The following is a 21,746-nucleotide window of genomic DNA, read 5'->3' as shown; positions in this document are numbered from 1 at the left end:
ATCCCTTCCTGTTAATATTTACCGTAACACATACCCCAGTGACAAGTTCAAGATCTCTGAATAGACAGACACCTGAATAAAAATTACCAAAGGTATATGCTGTTGATTTTCAAATTTATTCCTTTTTTTGCTAGGGATTTAATGTTGCTCCAATACAACAAAGGTTTTAGGCAACTGGAGTAAAACTGAGAAAACCACAGAAAACCAGCATTTTTTCAAAATCTTTCAACAATGCTTTTACAACTCTTGCACCTAACTCATCCTCAGCAACGGTGTCCACGTTCATGTCTTTCCCAGCATACACGCTGAACGAATAAGATGTCCCGTATTGCTGTTGCACAATGACGAGACTTTTATACCCCATTTAGACGATGGTTTTGTTGGAAAGTACTCCTTGATATATAAACATCCTCCGAAGTGTAGCATAGTTTCATCAATGAACAGTTCCTCCCCACAAATAAACACAAGTGTCTTTCATCAAGTATTGGCTGCTCTTTCTATAGCAGTTCATAATTCCTTTCTCCTTTGCGTGGCTGCATAGTATTGTCACTGAAGTGTAGGAATACCGTAGAATTGATACAGATCTTCCCCTGTGAAGCATGTGACCTTGCCGCAGTGGGGATGCTTCGGCACCCCAAAGAAGCAGATAGCTGAACCGTACGTGCAACCATATCAGAGAGATATCTGTCGAGAGACCAGACGAATGAATGGATCATCGAAGGCGAAGTAGCAACCTTTCGGAAGTCGCAAGTGCGACAGTTGGGATGATCAACAGATACAGTCTTGTAATAATATTTAACATGTCTTAGCTGTGTTGATACTGCTACACCATTGAAAGAAAGTACAGCCATAACTAACTCCTAAAGACATGCAGCTCTCTCTGTATGAATGATGTATTGATAATGGCTTCATCCTGGGTAAAATATCCTGGAGGTAAAGTAGTCCCATATTCAGACAGCCAGGCGGGGACTACAGAGCAGGACGCAATCACCAGGAAGATGAATATCGACATTCTGTGAGTTGGAGCGTGGAATGTTAGGAGCCGGAATCATTTGGTAGGTTAGAGAATCCGAAGAGGGAAATGTACAGACTAAAATTAGATGTAGATGGCATAAGCGGAGTACATTGGCACAAAGAGCAGGATTCTTGGTCAGACAACTACAGAATTATCAACACAAAATCAAACATGTAGAAAGCAGGACTTTGTTCTAAAATAAGAAAATAGGGCAGTGGATAAGCTACTACCAACTGCATAGTGAACGGATTATTGTCATGCCCACCACAATTGTGCAGGACTATATGCCTACTAGTTCAGCAGATGATGATGAAATTGGAAGAATTTATGAAGATATAGAACATTTAATACAATGCATAAAAGGAGACAAGAATCTTAATTGTGACGGGAGACTGGAATGCAGTACTACGCCAACGAAGAGAAGGTAATGCCGTAGGAGAATTTGGACTGGGACAAACTAATGAAAGAGGTCAGCTAGTTGAAGTCTGCATTGATCATAATTTAGTCCTTGCTAATACTGGGTTCACACACAATAAACGATGGCTGTACACTTGGACAAGACCAAGAGAAACAGGAAGGTATCAAAAAGACTTCAGCAGAGAATTAGAAACCAGTAAGATTGCAAGATGTTTCTAGGAGCAGACGTAGACTCCGTCCACAACATGGTGGTCATGAAACATCATCTGAAGTTGAAGAAATTGATGAAAGGAAGGAATGCAAGAAGATAGAATCTAGATAAGTTGAAGGAAAAGTGTGAGGGATTGTTTCATGGAACATGTTGCACAAGGACTAAATGAAAAGGCTAAACAAAACACAATAGATGAAGAGTGGATAGTCGTGAATAGTCGTGAAAAATGAAATCAGTAGGGATGCTAAAGAAAAGTTAGGAAGAAAGGTAAAATAAAGCAAGAATCAGTGGATAACTTGAGAGGTATCAGACCTGATTGATGAACAGCAAAAACACGAGAATGAAAAATAAAAAAATAAAAAATGGGAAGGGTAGAAAAGAATACAGGCGATTAAAGAATGAAGTAGAGAGACTGCAGGGAAGCAAAGGAAGAATGGCTGAAAGAGAAGTTCAAGGATGTTGACGGTTGTATGATTATAGTATAGGTAGACACTCCACACAGGAAAAATCAAGGAAACCTTTGGAAAAAGTACAGCTAGGAGTATGAATAGTAACAGCTTAGCTGAAAAACCACTTCCAGGAAAAAAAGATAATTATAATAATGTTATTGGCTTTACGTCCCACTAATTACTTTTACGGTTTTCGGAATCACCAAAAGTGCCGGAATTTAGTCCGTCAGGAGTTATTTTACATGCCAGTGACTCTACTGACACGAGGTTGACATATCTGAGAACCTTCAAATACCGCCGGACTGAGCCAGGATCGAACCTACCAGGTTGGGATCAGAAGGCCAGCGCCTTAACCGTCTTAGTGCCCAAGTCTTCTGGCGGTTTCCGTGCTGTGATAGACTATCGAGCCCTAAATAGTAAGATAGTACTCCAATCGATTCCTTTGCCTGATCTCCACACTTGTTTCGGATGGTTTTCTGGGGCGAAGTTTTTCACCGTTCTGGACTTGAACCAAGCATACTACCAGGTCCCCCTTTCTAAGAGATCCATTCCCCTGACTGACTTTATAACCGACTGGAACCTGTATGAGTTCCTGAGACTGCCGTTCGGTCTGAGCTGTGGAGCAGCTGTGTTGTCGAGGCTGCTAAATTCCATTCTGTCGGACATAAAGTTCAAGTTTGTGTATAATTATTTGGACGATGTCGTAATTTTTTCAAACACCTTCGAAGAACATCTAGAACATATTAGGGAAGTTTTGGTACGCCTGAAGAAGGCTGGACTTACTGTCAAGCTATCTAAGGTTGCCTTCGCACAGCCTAGCATGTCCTTCCTGGGGCATGTAGTTTCCTCAGATGGTGTCTCCATAGATCAGTCTAGAACTCAAGGTATCAGGGACTTCAAACCTCCTAGGGACGTTAGAGGTGTTGCCCGCTTCATTGGTATGGTCAATTTTTTTCGGAAATTTATTCCAAATTTTGCAGAAATTGCTGCTCCCTTGAATTGTCTTAGACGCAAAGGTGTGAAGTTCACCTGGGGTAACGCCCAACAAGTAGCCTTCGATTCTCTGAAAGCTGCCTTGACCAATGCTCCGGTGTTGGCAATTCCTGACTTTAACAAGCGATTTGTTGTGCAAACCGATGCTTCAAATAAGGCTATTGCCGGGGTACTCTTGCAGGAGTATGATGGTGAGCGTAGACCTATTGCCTATGTATCTAGAACTCTTAATAGTTTGGAAAGCAAGTACTCTGTCTATGAACTAGAGTGTCTTGCAGTCTTGTTCGCTCTTGAAAAGTTTAGACCATTCATTGAGCATGTGAACTTCGAGTTGGAAACAGACAATCAGGCTCTTTCTTGGGTGCTAAATAGGCCCAAAAGAACCGGAAGGATAACCAGGTGGGCGCTCCGTATTTCTTCTTTCAAGTTCAACGTTCGTCGTATTAGGGGTTCTGAGAATGTCATTGCAGATTGCTTAAGTAGAATGTTCGAAGAGAATGACAAGTCTGAACTGAATCCTAATGTGGGAGAACTTGAAGTCAATACTGTTGGCGTCAGCGCAATCCTTTCAGATTTTCCTCTATTGTATCATGAGTTTGAAGATCATCAGAAGTCGGATCCTGAATTGAAGAAGATCATAGACGCAATTAATGATGGTATGGAAGTAAAACCCTATTCTTTGACTAAAGGTGTCCTTTGTTGTAAGGGTCGGAAGGACCGTAACCTAAAAATCGTTGTTCCAAAGGTTCTTGTACCCATCATTTTTAAGTACTATCACTCTTCGCCCATTGGTGGCCATCTAGGTACTTACAAAACCAGGCAAAAGATCTGACAGTTTTTCATTTGGAAGAAAATGGATCATGACATTAGAACGATGATCAAATCTTGCCAATCTTGTGGCATTAGTAAGCCTAACTTGAACAACAGAATTGGATTGCTGTCATCTTCCCAAGCCTCTCGCCCCATGGAACGGTTGTTTATAGACTACGTAGGACCTTTCCCTCGCTCTTCCCTAGGAAACACCCATATCTTTGTATGTATTGATGCTTTCTCTAGATTTTGCTGGATATTCCCTACCCGGTCCACCAACTCCCGTACTTCTATTAACTGCCTAAATTCCATCTTCTCATCCTTCGGTCCTCCCAAGTTTCTGGTTTCGGACAATGCTAGTTCCTTCACTAGGAAATATCTATTTGAATTGTCCATCTCCCACGTTACTACCACCCCCTATTATCCGAACCCTTCATATGCTGAAAGGTTAAATAGAAATTTAAGATCTGCTCTGATTGCATATCACCATGACAACCAATGCGAATGGGATTCTTGTTTGCATTGGCTGGCCCACGCCTTTAACTGTGCTACTCATGAATCTCACGGAAAGACACCTATGGATCTTATGTTCTGTTATACTCCATATTCTCCTATGTCCAATCTGTTGTCTATTGAAGATCTGTTGCCTGAATTCTCTAAACCTAAAGATGTCCAAAAAATGTGGGATGAGGCGAAGAAAAATTTGGCTGTGTCCTACGAAAAGGTTAAAAATAGGTATGATAAAGGCAGAAAGTCATCAGAATTGAAAGTTGGTGATCAGGTCTATGTAAAGTGTTACCCCATCAGCAAGGCTGTCCATAAGTTTTCTGCTAAACTTGCCCCAAGGTATCAAGGGCCCTGTACCTTGTTGCAGTTTCTAACTCCGGCATCCGTCTTAGTCAGTGATCCAATTGCTAAACGTATTAGGCGTGTTCACCTTTCTCAAATTAAACCTGGTTAACTGGTAATTTTTCTTGTTGAAACCTTTTGTTAAGTGTAACGTGGGTGGAGAATTAACACCCTCTGTTGAAGTTGTTTTGCATACTACTGATTGGTGAGTGAATTTATTATTTGCCTTGTGTTAAGTATTTTCGGATGGTTCATTTGGTAACTTATTGATGATTTTCTGATTGGGAACCTGTAACTTGTGAATTTTTGGTAATCTTCTCTGTTTTAGTGTTCTTGTGTTATTTCCCAAATTATCATCATTATTTATTTGAAAACTGATGCTTGTGTGGTGTACTACTGAATTACCATTTTAGTAATTTATCGTGTTTATCTTGCTAATTGTACTTCTCGGATAGTTTCTATCTACTAAGTGGGTAATTTAACCTAAGGAATCATGTCCTGGTTGTTTCCGCATTGAATTTTGAACCCCAGATTAATTTATCGCGATGTAACTTGATCATTGCTATCCTGAAGAGTAATTGTGGTGATATGAATCATGGGTGTTTACTGCGTGAATGATTTCCATCTGTCATCTTTTCATTGTGTGGGTGTGTGTGTGGGATTGGTAGTGATTCGAGTGACGTCCTATGTCGTTTATTTTGGAGTGGTTATTGGCTTTGATGTTGTATGGTTGGTTAGTGGTGGAGATAATGGTTCGTTTGCCTAGTGCATGGACTCTGTGTCTTCATCGAGCTTCATTTCCTACATACTGATACCTTGTACTTATCTATAGCTCAATGACCTTGTGTTCTCTCCTTGGTTAGCCTTGTGAACCACTTCTGGGTTTGTTCTAAGCGTGAAACATTCCCTAATCTTTTTTTATCTGGTAAATGTACTTACATTGCTTACTTGGGTGAAAACTATATTGGAATTCTAATATCTACTTCTGGTGTAATGGAATTGGGTTGTGCACTACTTGAGTATGGTTGTTGAATTTCTTTAACTTTCAACCTTAGTGGTATCTAGGGTTTGTTTTCATTCTTGAGTTGCAGATCACTACTGGTGTTATGCAATTTACCTATCTACTGGTTGTTAGTATTATTTTGGTTTCGCTAATGGGATCTTTTCCGAAGCATGTATCTTCTTGGACCTAATCGGTATGCCTAAGGGCATTGATTTATGATGTTTTGGTGGAGTAATTCTAATTTAATGTTTATTGAGATGGAATTGTGGCTGAAGATCATGGTGTGGAAGATGTTTATCTTTTAAACTCTAATGAGTTAACCCATGTGTCTTATCTGTGGTTCTTCCTATGAGTATTGTGTCAAGTATTTAGTAGCTATGGCACTTTGGTATGGGAGTGTGTTACCTTTAATTGTACCTCTGTGTCTCAGTAGATTTTGGGAGGAATTAAGAGGTGTATCTGCAACTCACAGTGAATTAACTTGTCTTGCTATTTATTTCTTCTTGGTTTCGTGTACCTTGGTTGCTTTATCTCACGTTTCTCTGCGTTACCTGCTAATCCGACGTAATTTTGAGTTTGCTTTGTTTAACTACATGGTTTTATTTATGTTATGTGCCACTCTCTGGCGTTTTCTTTTCCCCAGTGGTTCTGTAAGGGACATCCGGTAGTGTACGTTGTGTAGGACATCGCTCCTTATCTTCCTTCTTGGTTATCTAATCTGAGGTCTTACCTTTGCCTTTTGATTTGATTGGATGTGCCATTGTGAGATGAATTATTTAGCGATGCCATATAATAGGTTGGTTATTAGATTCCGGATTGTATTCCCTCCTGAGTTTTTTTTAGCTCCGTTTCTGTCCTGTTAATTCCATGTTCTTTATTATGCTCAGAGGAGTGTTTGCTGTTGATCTGTAAACTATTCTTGCTTGGTATTTCTTGGGTGATCTGTTGTCGAGGACCGACTATGCGCAGCCCTACCATCTTGATTCGAAAAAGATCTCCAACCGATCGGCTCAAAGTTACTCTTGCTTGAAAATTGTTTATCTTATAGTCATGGAATAGGCATTGATCTGAATTCTGTGCTTTCTGTGTTTTTCTTCTTTTGGTTGAGTTGTATCCTTTTCTCCTTTCCCTTCCTGTTTGTGATGCCTTGAATCCGTGAGATGTTGATCCAAGTTTTGAAATGATTCTGTAGTGTTGGTTGTACAACAAAGATTTTGAAATATTGACCATTTAACTCACTGATTGGTAGTGCTTGTGCTATTATGTTCAAAGTGTATTTTAACTTTCTTTGTTTTCTATTTAATTGAATTTGTTTGAGACCTGTCCTTGGTCTATGTATTATTTTTTGGGGTAATTTTGGGTATGCTTAGAATTTATCTTGAAAAGAAACTGTTTCTCTATTTTCCTTAACTTGCTTAATGGTCATGTGTTTGGGATTTAATTTTTCGGTGTTGTGAATCCTTTTGTGTGTTTCCTTTTATCCTTAAATAAATATGTTTGGATAAATCAGTTTGAATTTACAAGAGAATCATGCCTTTCTCTAGAGCGGAAACCCCGAAAATTTAATTAACGTGTGCTTTTATCTGTTAAAAAAAAAAAAAAACTAAAATGATGTGCGACCTAGTTTTCTTTGAAAGGAACGATTTAATGTGGAATTCGGCGTTATTTTATGGGAAGAAGACTTTCGAATTTTGTGTGTTCATGTTCTGCAGATTTTGGTTCCGGACCCAGACGTATATTTAATCACCAGTACCGGTATACGGTTGGTACTATTTGTCTACGGTGAAATCCCTAAGGTTTCATTATGACCTGATCCTTCACCCTTCCTGCAAGTCAAGTCATGAGGATTTTATTTAATTAAAAGTTAGTATGAAGATTTTTTGCTCTACTCCGCTGTTCCGCCCATCCCCGTGTTAATCTTTTGGCGGGGGAGACTCTGACGGTATTTGAAGAGTTTAAAGGTATCTGAGTACCTGGGAATTGACTCACCTATCAAAATCAACTTCCCCACAACGTCATGGCCCGTTGATTGTAATGGAACATCACCTTAAATTTTGCATGTGCCCGCTATCTCTTGGGAACTGCGTGATTCACGGGAACCGTATCCTGGAGTGAGACCCGCTATCTGCATGGGTCTGCCATCTAGCGGCATTCTCCGTACTCAACTTGTTCTCGTGATCTACGACCTCCGTGGATATCTCTGGACGCCGACCAGTTTTTGTTTTGACTATTGTAGTGGTTGTTGAAGCTTGTTGTCGTAAAAAAGATTTGATCTCATCGCTGCTGGTGAAAAATATACTGAAATCTAGGAAAGAAGAAGCAGGAGTCATGGTTTTCGATACTGGCTAAATCCCTCGTCAACCGGCGAGAGCCAAAATGTCTGGGTTTGCCTTATTTTCTTATTATATGTTCGGCGAGTCTGTAAGTATTGCTGATAACCCTAAATCTTGATCTGGGGTCTGGATTAGACCGAAGAAATGTTTGTTAACTGAAAGTGGAACTGTATTGGACTTTCGATGCGGAAACCTTCAAAATTATTTTGTGCATGGTCCTTCTATAATCAATGCATTTACATTTGAATATGTTTCGACAAGATGCTATAATACTAATCATCACTTCATATTAACTATATGACTTAAGTCATGTGGGGTTTCTTTAATGTAAAATTTTGGCTATGTTATGCCTATTAATCAATTCAAAACAAGTTATGTTGTACTTTTCATCTTAAAATTCAAATGAGAAGTAACTGCTAAAAACTGATGTTACTGATTGACTGTGGCATCTAAAAAGTATTTATCAAGCATTATATTATGGGTGGGTTAATTCTTATTGTTTTGGATTTTGTGTAAGTTATCTGTTCATTCTGGAAAAAGGTTAGTTAGTGAGAAGAAAACGGTTCATTTGACTTCCTTGATTGTTTATGGGCAGCCATTGCCTGAGGTCACGTGACCCGGTTCCTATGACGACTCTTGTAAACATTACTGTGATGGGAGCTCTCTGTTACGAGCTAACAGCTGACTCTCGTTGTCTGTCGTGAGTATTATTTGGGGTTGTCAAGGATATGATGATGTTTTGATTTGACGATTGTGAAGACTGCTGAGTCAACCGCGGGATCCGTGTTAAGAGTTTAATGTTTATTTCCTTTCTCGTTTGGTTCTTGCTAATTCTTAATTTATTGAATTAATTCTATTTCTCTGTTTGGCCTTGATGGAACTTATTCAGAGGAGATTTTGCTTGGAGTTTACTCTTCTATAACCAGTAATTGTTTCATAAGGAACCGTTTTCTCCTCTCGTGCTGCAGTCAAGTTTTACCCTTTTCTACATTAATTTACTGTAATTTACTACCTGTAGTTCTGGGATCCCAAGGTCTGTTTAAGGGTTTTTCTTTACCTTTTTTTTTTTTTAAAACGAGATCTCGCCGCATTTTAACTTTAATTTTTTCAAAAGACTTATTTTAATGAATGACTTAAACATTTCTTTTCCAATTAAATTCAGTATTTCCTTCAAAACGTTGTTTTATTTTAGTCAGTAGTAACTTATTTTACTTAGTTGTAATTTGTTTGTTCTTAATCCACCTGACCTCGGTGGGCTCTAGTAATCTTCCACGTGTTGCTACGACCTTCTATTGGGTATTTCCCTGTTCTCACTGCCCTGGGTCGTGCAGATACTATCGTGCTATACCTCCTTGAAAGTACGCGATACACATAAATCAGTTGTTTAAGGTTTTTAAGAAATTACCACTTTCTGCATGGCCCACTCCTTTAAGCAATTTAAGGAAAGTATGAATGGTTAATAGAAAATCCTATGAATTCTTAGAAATGACATTAGTATTAAGTTTAATAAAAGATGTTTGTACATTTAGCCTTATTAATATTGAGTACCTACAAAATGATAATCAATTGACAAAGCCTATTTCATTGTATATGGTCAATGCCAAATAATGATTCTTGATCTTTTTTAATTTTACATCTGGTTTACGTTGCGCCAACACAGATAGGTCTTTTGGCAACCCTGGGATAGGCTAGTAGGAAAGAAGCATCCATAGCCTTAATTAAGGCACAGCTCCATCATTTGCCTAGTGTGAAAATGAGAAACCATGGGAAACCAAACCATCTTCAGGGCTGCAGAGAGTTGGGTCAAACCCACTATTTCCGAATGCAGGCTGATAGCTTCAAAGATTAAAAGAAGGTTTTGATGTGTTATCAAAGTACAAAAGTCTTTAGATCACCTATTTATACCATGTGTCAAATAAAAAAGGTTGAACCTTATAAATAACTTATCTCTGTGATTTCATGCTCAGACGCTTGTTTTCTGGTTCGAAGTGATGAACCCATGTTTCATCTCCAGTGATGATCCGTTTTACCTTCTTTAGCACGACAGTCCAGTAGGCGCTGACAGATTCTCACACGATTGCGCTTTTGCTCTTCAATGAATTGTTTTGGAACCCATCTCGAACTCACTCTGTGAAAGTTAAGCCTGTTATGCACGATTTCATATGCAGAACCATGGCTAATGTGCATATGGTTTGCCACATCATCAACAGTCACTTGTTTGTCAATCAGGATATCACGCACTTGTTCAACATTGGCATCAGTTACAGCTGCAGATGGATGCCCGGATCTTTCAACATCCTTCACGCTCGTATGACCCCTTTTGAACTGTTCAATCCACTGGTAAACATTGTCCCCATATTGTCCCGAAAGTCTTCTATGAATTTCCGCTCTAGGTACATCCTCTGACCACAAAAAACGGATTACGGAACGCTGTTCTTCCTTGATGCAAACAGAGAGTGGTGCAGCCATGTTTTCGTCGCAACAGCACAAGCTGTACTGAACTGATAACACTCAAACCTACCACAAATTTAGACAACGGTGCCATCTAGCGCCTGGTGAGCACACAAAGCCATAGAGCCAACTTAAAGACAATTAGAGTATATTGCAGATACTTGTTGACTTCACTACGTAATTTCCCTGGGAAAAAAGATAAAAACACTCTGGATCCAGTTCAGATAAGAGTGAGGAAGAGGAGAAGGCTATGAAAGGAATAGAGCCATAATTATCAGTGGCAATGATTACGTAAATTTCATCGCTTGTCCTATTCCACGGCTAAATTGTATGCGTGCTGGCCTTTGGTCCAGGGGGTCCCTGTTTAATTACTGGCCGGGTTAATTCTGATGGCCATTTTATTGTTTGATTTATTATTATTATTATTATTATTAACTACTTATTTATCTTTATTTACTATAATATTACACTCTCATTTAGTTATATCGAAGTGTTTGTTAGATAGTAACTCTGTTATGCTAAGATTGCCTGTCACAGTGGCAACAATGTATTGTCATACAAGTTTGCTTTGGCAGCTGGCATTGTTCTTCCATAACAGACTATAATGGCAGAATTGTCTAAAAAATTTTTAAATCAATCATTTGAGTGGAGTAATTAGTGTTTTTAATGTTGTCACAACTCATAGATTTTCAGTGGTGATGGTGTAGGAAACAGCAGGACTGAGAAGGAAGCGGTAGTATTCTTATCTACGCTACAGCCATATTTTGTTATACTGCTATACTCCTCGCCGGGCGAGGGTAACCACTGAAGATGAAAGCTGTAAAGAGTTAGTAGTAAGAGAAAGGACAAGGGCAGATGGCACAAGAAAAGGTGACAAAGATGATGTTTAACTTACAGGAGAACTAAGAAATGTGTAAAAAGAAAAAACACATTTTTACAGCTAGATATAACATCAAACTCTATTCTACTCAGTGTTCTCTCCAGAAATGTTCGTCAGCTGGGTGGCACGAATGAGTAGCCGGGCGGGGAATACTACGTAAAAAAAAGTGTATATGATAAATTTGAATTTAGCCCCCTCGGAGTATTTTCCAAAATTGAACTATTTTAGTGTTGTTACAAACAAGATATAATCCAGTATTTTGAAAGACTAGTGTTCTACAGCTCGTTCACAATCGAGTAACACAGGGGCTTATCACTCTGTTGCTGTGGAGTGCCGAACCAGTTAGTGACGTCCGGCGGAATCTAGTGCTCGCATGCGATTCCACGCTAATACAGACACAGCTCGCGCAAGACATTACGTGATAATCAAGCTAAACATTGAAACTTCGATGAAATTGATGTAATTATGCTGACAACAACGAAGATTTATAATATAAAAAAACAGTTCTTCAGTATTTACATTTACAGTAAAACCTCGTTAATTCGAAGTCGTTGGGACTCAAAAATCGGACTTCGAATTACGTGATTTCAAATTAACCGCCAATTCGCAATTCAGAAGTACCAACCCTTGCCGCGTTACGAAACATTCTAAGGCCCGTTACTGCATGCAGTTAACCTTGATTCAGTTTAAACCTTTCAAATGCCATGAAAAAAGAAATATTTACTAAATTTATCCAAAAATGTGCATTTACAGTATTCAAATAATACACTTGCATATCTCATTGGCAAATATAACCTCACGCGACGGAAGAACGAGAAAAAAAAAAAAAGCACGATTCAAAGACTGGCTCCCATGTGCAAGTGCTTTATTCATTGGAGTACTATACTGTATGCATTTTAGATGCCTTGTATTTACACAGAAAGGACCCGATGCCCTTAAAATCAAACTTTCCTATGACTCTAACCTTGTACGATTTCCCGCCATGGCACTTCTCTCGCCCTTCAGAAATGTAAACACTTGCCGCGTCACAAAGTATTCTAAGACCCATTAATACATGCAATCACCTCGATTCACAGTTTAAACCTTTCCAATGCCATGGAAAAGCTATTTCCGAAATGTATCCAACAAGGTGCATTTACAATGTTCAAATAATGCACTTGGATAAATCACTGACGAACATAACCTCACGCAACGAAAGAAAAAAAAAATCACACAATTCAAAGACGAGGATAAATTATGCTGGTTCCCCTGTGCAAATGCATTATTTTTTGGATATCTGTACTGTTTGCATTTTTAGATGCTTTGTACTGGGATGGAAAGTGCCCGACGCCCTTAAAACATTGTAGCTTATCGAACTTTTCTATGACGAGGGGATAAAGTTTCTCGCTTCCATGTGCATTGCAGTTGCAACGCACTACAATGACCATCATCCCCGACCCTTGTACGATTCTCCGGCTGGCACTTTCTCCTTCAAAACCATAAGACCGTTTGGGCTCGCATTAAAATAAAGCAATGCAGTTTCATCGGCAATGACAGTATTGTTCGGTGCCTATGAATTTATTATATGAGCCACGCTTTTTCGTCAACTGTCGGCATCGCCAGTGTTCGCGCATTCTGTTTTCCCGCACACTGCCTGTTGCGTGATATAACAGGGGTTCCTTAAAAGTTGAATACTGTACAAAAGAATTCCGATTTCATTCAACTTGGCAATCATGAAGCGCACTGTAGACCCACCGAAGTGAGTGTAAGGGCGGAAAGCTACCCCTCCACGTTCCGGAACACGCGTTCTATTATGACGCGGATAAATTTCGAGTTGAAATTACTCTGTAACATACTATTGTTTTAAAATGTAAAGGCAGTTTCGAATTAAAAGACTGAATTTCGGTAATGGGGCCGACAATGTACTTCGAATTACGAATTATCCGTATTTCGAATTAAACAATTTAAATAACATGCAAAACTGTATCTCATGTTTCCGGGAATGAGAGCTTCTTCGAATTACGTGGGATTTTGAATTAACCGATTTCGAATTATCGAGGTTCTACTGTAATTTGGAACGCCCAATGACTCAAATAAGTATTAATATTATGTAACCAGGATATATCTAGGTTATGTCAGCCGGGCGGTCTATAAAAACCGCAGGGCGGTGTGCCCAATAAAAAGGTCCTAGGGAGAACACTGATACTTATGTTATTAATCATCAGCATTACCAATTAAGAGAACACTTACTTGACCATGTTCATCACCCGTTATTATACAGTGCACTGGAGCAACATCTGGCAACAGAATTCGCACATCACACTGACTACTCCTACCAATACGACAGCTACCTTTCACAGGAAACAGAGAGCCACCCTCGCCTGAGCGCTTAAGGACTCTCAGGTAACCCTGGACACTCATTTCTTCTTCTTATAATCTGAAAGAAAAAAAATATATATATAAAACTCAAGAGATTACTACAAAATATTTAGCACACAACTACGAAGATATGAACCTCCAACATTAATGTTAAAAGAAAACATAAGAAATTGGCCTTCAGCAACAGAAAAAATAGACATTTTAGTAGAAACATTTAACAAATTACTAAATTGCTAAGAACCCGCCGAACTTCTTCAAATAGAGAGAAATGCCAATTAAAACACCAGGAGAAAATATAAATCCACCCACAATCAGTTACGTCTAGAAAGCTTTGAAAGAGCTCAGAAACTACAAAGCAAGTGGAGAAGATCAAACATTTGCAGAACTTAGGAAACATGCAGCAGAACCAGGGAAATACAAGAATGCATAGTGAAAATCTGGAACAAAGAACTACAAGAACATTGGACTATTGCACAAAAAGAGGACAAAAATCAAATCCAGACAAGAATTCTATACAATCGTTGTAAAGATCAACTTGAACTGGAACTAGGGGAATACCAAGGGGTAACGGATGTCTACAAAAGGTAAAAAAACAATTCTTGTCGACTTCAAAAAAGCTTATGATTGTATCCACAGATCTTCAATGATGAAGATACTAAGGAATTTTGGACATCCCAGAAGATTGTATTCCATGTTTTCCTACTGTCACACTAGGCTGTATTCCACTACGGTCGCTTTCCCATCCCACTGTCACTATAAGACCTATCTGTGACAGTCCAATTTAAAGTCAATACCAAAACAAAATTTTAAAAATCAGCCACCAACATTAACATCTGTGTTAACGACTGTCAATAAGGACCCCGTCATTCCAAATTTTATAAGAAGCAAATACAGAACAAAAGATGTACAAACAATGACTCTTTCGGAACTGTTGCAAATTAAAACTGGAACAGGCCCTAATTGCATAGACCACATGAAGGAAATAGGTCAATATATGGCAGCAGGCAGACGATGGTGCAGGAAAATATGGTGTATTTTAATTTAATTTTGCACAATGTGCATAAGTAGAGGACAATCTTAAATATTAAGCACTTCCACAGAATTTTGTCAGAGACATTTCTCTACTCTTACATGTCATTATGTGAAATCTGCCACAAGGTTTACCACAAAATTTACATACGCATACAGTAGTTCGTCCGGCTGATGTTAGATGTCTCTCGTGCAGATATGGTGATGAAAACCATGAACCGCAAAACGTGTCATGATGGGTCTCAACGCATAATTGGTTTTTATCCATCCTCTCAATGCTCAAAATAATGACCGTGGTAGAGACATTGATAAGGAAAGAATCAAACTACTAGCGAGTAAATGAAGAAATACGTGGTAGGAAAATTTCACCTAAATTCAACTACAACACATCATGACAAGAGAACCGGTCCGTGGGTTTCACCACCGAATATGCACAACAGAGAAATGCCATAATCCGGAAGACAAGTGCAAGATATGTGGGTCAAATTGCAACCGATACCATGTAATGTGGTGCAAAAATAGAGGAACCTCACTAAGAGATGTCTGTAAGACACAAAACGGACTAAATATGAAAAAAAGCAATTTACTCTATATTACCTTTTGTAACATGATTTTATATCTGCCAACGTTTAAAAAGAGCTATCGGTAAACTCACGCGCGACATAAACTCACAATTTTCGACATACCCCGGCTTACATAAAATCAGCTTCATGGCCCGTACTTAAACAGATTCACAACTTAGTTGTGAATACCCCAGCTTGACAAAAATAATAATACTTCTGGGCTACAAAACACAATGCTTTAAACAGGACACTTCAATGAAATCATTTCTACTTACATCATATGCCAATGATTTGTAGATGAAGGTAATCTGCTAAGTGAAAGCCAGCACAGTTTTCTTCCAGGAAGATCCTGTAATACTTTATTAACAAAGGTTATTGATGAGTAGCAGTTCTCTCTGGAGAAATCTAAAATTGTTCAGGTTGACTGCGTGGCTTCGGACTGGGCTAAAGCTTTTGATCAAATCCCTCATGAAAGACTTCTGTTAAAATTAAGACAGATGAATGTTAGGGGAAGTGTACTGGCATGGTTGCGGTCATTTCTCGAGGGCCGAACTCTACGTGTTGTGTTTGATGGAGTTCGATCATCGACCGTTAAAGTAACCTCAGGAGTATGTCAAGGCACAGTCCTCGGACCTTTATTATTTAATGCATTTGTCTCTGATTTACCTAAATGTGTGACCTCAACCATAGCTCAGTACGCTGATGACACTGTAATGTACAGGGATATGCAATGTGCAGATGATTGTCTGAAGTTGGAGTCGGACTTGGACACTATAGCGGTGTGGTATTACGTCTTCAACGGTCTCGGCATTAATGGTGGCAAATGTAAATACATTAGGTTGAGGAGGTCTCGACACCCAGTAGAATGTACATATAACAATAATGTTCATATTGAGCGAGTTAAAACTATGCATTTGTTAGGAATAACCATTTCTGAACAACTAAAATGGAACACAATCAGAGGAAGAGAGATGCAAAGCTGCCAGGGTGCTCGGTTTTATGGACAGAAGCCTCCGTGGGTGCAAGTCGAATACTATACGGACGGCTTACCTGACACTAGTGAGACCTATACTAACGTATGGTCTACCTGCGTGGCATCCTACCACTGCAGCTATCCTTCACAAACTAGAAGGAATCCAACGTCGCGCTGAACGACTAATTAACAAGAACAGCTGCCCGTCTTCCCTCCCGTCAATCGCCTCCTTGTGTAAACAAAGCGACATCACCTTCTTACAAAAGTCTCTCACAGGGGCAATTCACCTTTCACCATTCCCTCGATTCTCCTTATCTTACAGCTCCGCCTGTAGAGACAAAGTGGTGTGTCTTATACCCCTTCTTTGCGCGAACTAAGTCCTAAAAACTAGGTTTCTTTGCTCGTTCAATCTACACACCAACATTAAATATAGAAATGTAAATATAGTTAAATGTTATGTTAGGAAGAACATACTGTGAGAAAATGCATGTGAATGTGCGGAAGAATGAACGAGGGAGTGAAAGGTTGTATAAATGAGAGATATGTTTATATTAGGCTATACTTTGTTACTTTGCCTGTAAATAGTGTATATGACTGTTTTACTTTAGGCTTTAAGTAATTATTTCAAAGGTCAGGGGGCACTACGTGTAGGGGGGCTTGTCCTTTTCCCCTGGCCTTCCATAGATACTATAAAGGTTTATGGTAAATAAATAATGAATGAATGTACTAATCATATGCAAGCCAGAACCATGGGTTCCTCCATCCCATGGTGTCACTCATATAGTGCTACTAATCACAGGTACTGTAAAAGCCGTCGAGCCCTCGTATGCTACTAATCACAAACCTATTCGCTACCCAACAGTGTGGTACTACGCGCAAGTAAAAGCGACCCATGGTGTTCCTTGCATGGTGGTACTAATCACAAGTAGTTCCATGGTTCTAATTTTATCATCCCTTGGTCGCCCCTTTTAGACTCTTATGACAGACAGAGGCTACCGTGGGAATTCTTCGCCTGCATCACCCACCCACAGGGGGTAGACAAAGAGAAAAAAGAAGAAAGAAGTAGGGATCCGTCACCTCAAAAAATGAAGTAACAGACGAAGAAAGATAAGGGCCACGAAGGGCGTGAAAATGAAAGACTCCCCACGCCTCGAATGCTCTAATACTTCACAATTAAGTATTTAATTTATTTTCCACCTAGTCGATACAATGATTGCTTAAGGCAATTTTTAATGGTCAAAAGTGGTACATGTTTTGTATATTATCAACATCTTCAGCCACATAACACTGTTTAGATGAAAAATATATAAAATTGACAAAGTAATGCTTTAGAGGAAGTGTCCTTAAAATTAACATAAGATTGACAAGATTAAAACAAACAAATAACTCAAGAGAAAATATATAAATTATTTCTACAATAGAAAGCAGTCGTCAAGGAAACACTTGTACAATATTCCATAGAGAAATTGTCCTAATAAATATTCTTTTCTTAATAATTCATGAAAAAAGATCAATTTATAAATTAAAAATTATACAATTTATAAGTAATTATCGAAATGAAGAAATCCTGATATCACAGTGCGGCTCTTATTATTAATGTAGATGAAAATATAACTAATTCCTAGTTGTCAAATCTTATTAAGCCTGCGATACGGACCATGAAGCTGATTTTATGTAATGCTCTAATACTGTCGTGGTCGGAAAAGAACACGAATTGACCAATGGAGGTCGGTCACGATAGATGAAAGTGAGGAACCTGGCACAAGTAAGTGGAAGCAATGCCAGGACTCAGCTAAGGGCCCCGTAGTCGCCAATCCACGCTTCCAAGTCGAGAGCCCCTGGGACCCCATATAGTCGCCTCTTACAACAGGCAGGGGATACCGTGGGTGTATTCATCTGCGTCCCCCACCCACAGGGGGTAGAACTGCTTGCCTACCATTACAATGAAAATTCCCTAACCCAGTCTTCATATGAAAAAAGACCCTTTGTGGCTTCGCCGTCGCTTTTCTAGGGTAATGTTAAGAGGTATGCAATTTAATACACACAGGGCGAGTTGGCTGTGCACTTAGAGACGTGTGGGTGTAAGCCTGTATCCGGGAGATAGTGGGTTCGAATCCCACTGTCAGCAGCCCTGAAGATGGTTTTTGGTGATTTCCCATTTTCACACCAGGCAAATGCTGGTGCTGTACCTTAATTAAGGCCTTGGCTGCTTTCTTCCAATTCCTACGTCTTTCCTCTCCCATCATCGCCATAAGACCTATCTGTGTCGGTGCGAAGTAAAGCAACTAGCAATTTAATAGAATCTTATTCACAATGTGTACACTACCAAACCTATAATTCTGTATACAATATAGAATTCCGTAATGAAGCATGGGTACATCAGCTAGTCATAACTAATTTGTTGAAGAAACAAAGTAAAAATAGTGTTTAAACTACTAATAACACCCATCTATTTCATAATTCCAATACCATCAACTTCACTAATAAATTTCACAATTCAGGAATTTACAGAATGGAATGTAAGGATTATAAGGAAAGTTGCGTGGGACAGACGGAAAGGAACTTTGTAATATGTTACATTGAACATACCAATGCCACAAAGCATAACAGATGGGCCAACACACGACAGACTTCAAACATAAGTTTAACAAGATAAAACAAGACTTGCGTACCTTAAAAACTTTACGATATTGGACCCTACTCAAAATCACTGAGGAATTTTTCATTCAAATCGATCACTACATCAATCCAAATTGTAATTTAAATGAACTGAAAAAGTAAATACTTTGTATGATTATCATTCCATTGATTACTAACACACATAATGAAAAGTTATCTATCCCAAACAATATACACCAGCCCCTACCGCAACTTCAAGCCCCTCCTCCGGTCTGGGCTACCACACCTGCTCCTCCCCTACCTTATGATCTCTCATAGCACACAGAAGATATTGTAACAGGAACATGATATTAAGATGATCTACAAGAACTAGAGGGAGTAAGTATGTTACTTATCCATTTCACACTCAGTTTTTTTTTGTTGCTAATTTTCACTTAGTCTTTTCTATATCAAATACACCCTACCAATATATACAGTACATATAGGTGACCTCTCACAGCAGAAAAGTCTCACACAGAAGACATTGTGACGGGAACATGATATTAAGACGATCCTCATGAACTAGAGGGAGTAAGTATGTTACATAAACTTATCCATTTCACACACTCAGTTTTTTTCCCTGCTCATTTTCACTTAGTTTTTTCTGTATCAAGTACACCCTACCCACATATACAGTACTTACATATAGTTACTGCTGTGTTCTCAACATGTTCCACCAGGAACCTAACAAAAGAGCACTGAGAGGATGTTCCTTCTAGAAGAAATAACCATTTAACTTCACTTATTATAACAACCCAATACGTAAAATCAGTAACATAATATAATCTACCAAGTGCCACACATGCTATTTAAACAATGCGAAGTCAACAAAGCCAATTTACGGAGATTGATAGCTGCAGTCGATTAAGTGCGGCCAGTATCCGACATTCGGGAGATGGTGGGTTTGAACCCCACTGTCGGCAGCCTTAAGATGGTTTTCCTTGGTTTCCCATTTTTACACCAGGCAAATGCTACGGCTGTACCTTAAGGTCACGGCCGCTTCCTTCCCGTCCCATCGTCGCCATAAGACCTATCTGTATCGGTGGAACGTAACGCAGCTTCCGACAAATCCAATTTACTTTGTATAGATAACAACAACCAACAACCAAGACAGTGTCATCAATGACATACAGTACAGCAATTGTTCTATAAATATGTAATGTGCACAAATTATTTTAATAATATCAAGTATAGACCTATGCAATACTCGATATGTACTAATGCAACAGACTGACAAGATAAGTTATATAATTATATTGAGACTTGAGAGTGTTTGTATGGTGAAACCAACCCAATCTTACTTCTAATAGACAACAACAATCAAGGAAAGTCATTAACATGACGTACAATAGAGTAACCAAATTACATTTGTTTTATAAGAATTTTAACATGTGAAAGTTATTTTAATACATCAAGTGTAGACTCACGTTTAATTCAATGTGCATCAATACACTCAAAGAACAATACTGACAAGGGGGGGTGAAGCTGATTCCTGCCCGTGGTGCCCCTGCTAAGGTAGTTGGAATTAAATTTCCATTACTCAACTGAACATCAGCACTTGGCGGTCAGACTGTCTCTCGAGAGCTCCTGACCAATGGTGTTATATTGTTTGTTATATTTTTGAATATTTGTATGTAGAGTTATGTACTAGCCATAAGCTAAATAATAACTGACAAGATGATTATCTGTACAATTTGTTAGACATTTGTATAAGAAAACTAGTTTCTAATATTATTATGGTTGCTTGGCTAAGATGGCCCGAGACTTCAGGCCCAAAACTAGTTCTGTGGGTATAATTACACCATCAATATAGATCATAAAGCTAATAAATTTTGCATCTGTGCACGTCATCCGCTGTTGCAGCGCGACTGCTTCCTCTTCACCCACGTCATCTTCATCCTCACTGTCTCCTGTAGATGTACATGCCACTAGAATTATTTATTCTTCGGTCACAGTGCAGCCACCGTCACACCAGATCAGCGCCCTGAGACACTGTAGTTAATCCTACTTAAACTCAACAAAAACATTTTACAATACAGTATTACCAAATAGTTTAATATGATAGTAGTGGAAACTGCTGCTGCGAGAAACTAGCAACTCTATTTCTGCATTTATTATAAGCTATCAATTTCATTTTTGTTCCGTACTGAAGTGTAAGTCAATTTATTTCTTAGAACTGCTTCTAATGTCATCTAGCGGTTCAAGAAGATAACTACACTTGCTACTTCAGTCAGCAGTGAATGTCAGAAGTGTCACATTTGAATTCCGATAAGTTCTGTGCTTGTCATGTATCACAATCTTGGAAATGGCAGGAAGAGGAGTTATTAGTGCTATGTAAGGTGTTTTATTTACAAAAGATAAAGTGATCACAAGTCATCTGACAGATTATAAAAACAAAGTGCTGTGAGTATACCTGTAATTTTTCTACTTAATTGAACGTACTTTTTTTTTAAACATTAAGATCAAATGCATTTAATTGATTTTTCAGGTGTACTCAATGGGTAGTGAAGAGCATAAGGGCAGATTTAGATGAAATTCTGAAGACCAAAGGATCAGAACATTTAAACAAAGGCTATATACTGACACTGGACAACTTCACAGAAAAAGATTTCATAAACAAAAATCTCATGAGCCAAGGGTACATATATAGTTTCCTGCGGTATTTCTGCACTGAAACCACTGTGGTCATAATTAGGCGACACAATGATTATGTTTTCCATTATTTGTTAAAAAGGAGGACACACGAAACTGCAT

The sequence above is a fragment of the Anabrus simplex genome, chromosome 1 (genome assembly GCF_040414725.1).
Source record: "Anabrus simplex isolate iqAnaSimp1 chromosome 1, ASM4041472v1, whole genome shotgun sequence".
Taxonomy (NCBI): Eukaryota; Metazoa; Arthropoda; class Insecta; order Orthoptera; family Tettigoniidae; genus Anabrus; species Anabrus simplex.
This window is presented reverse-complemented; position numbering follows the sequence as displayed.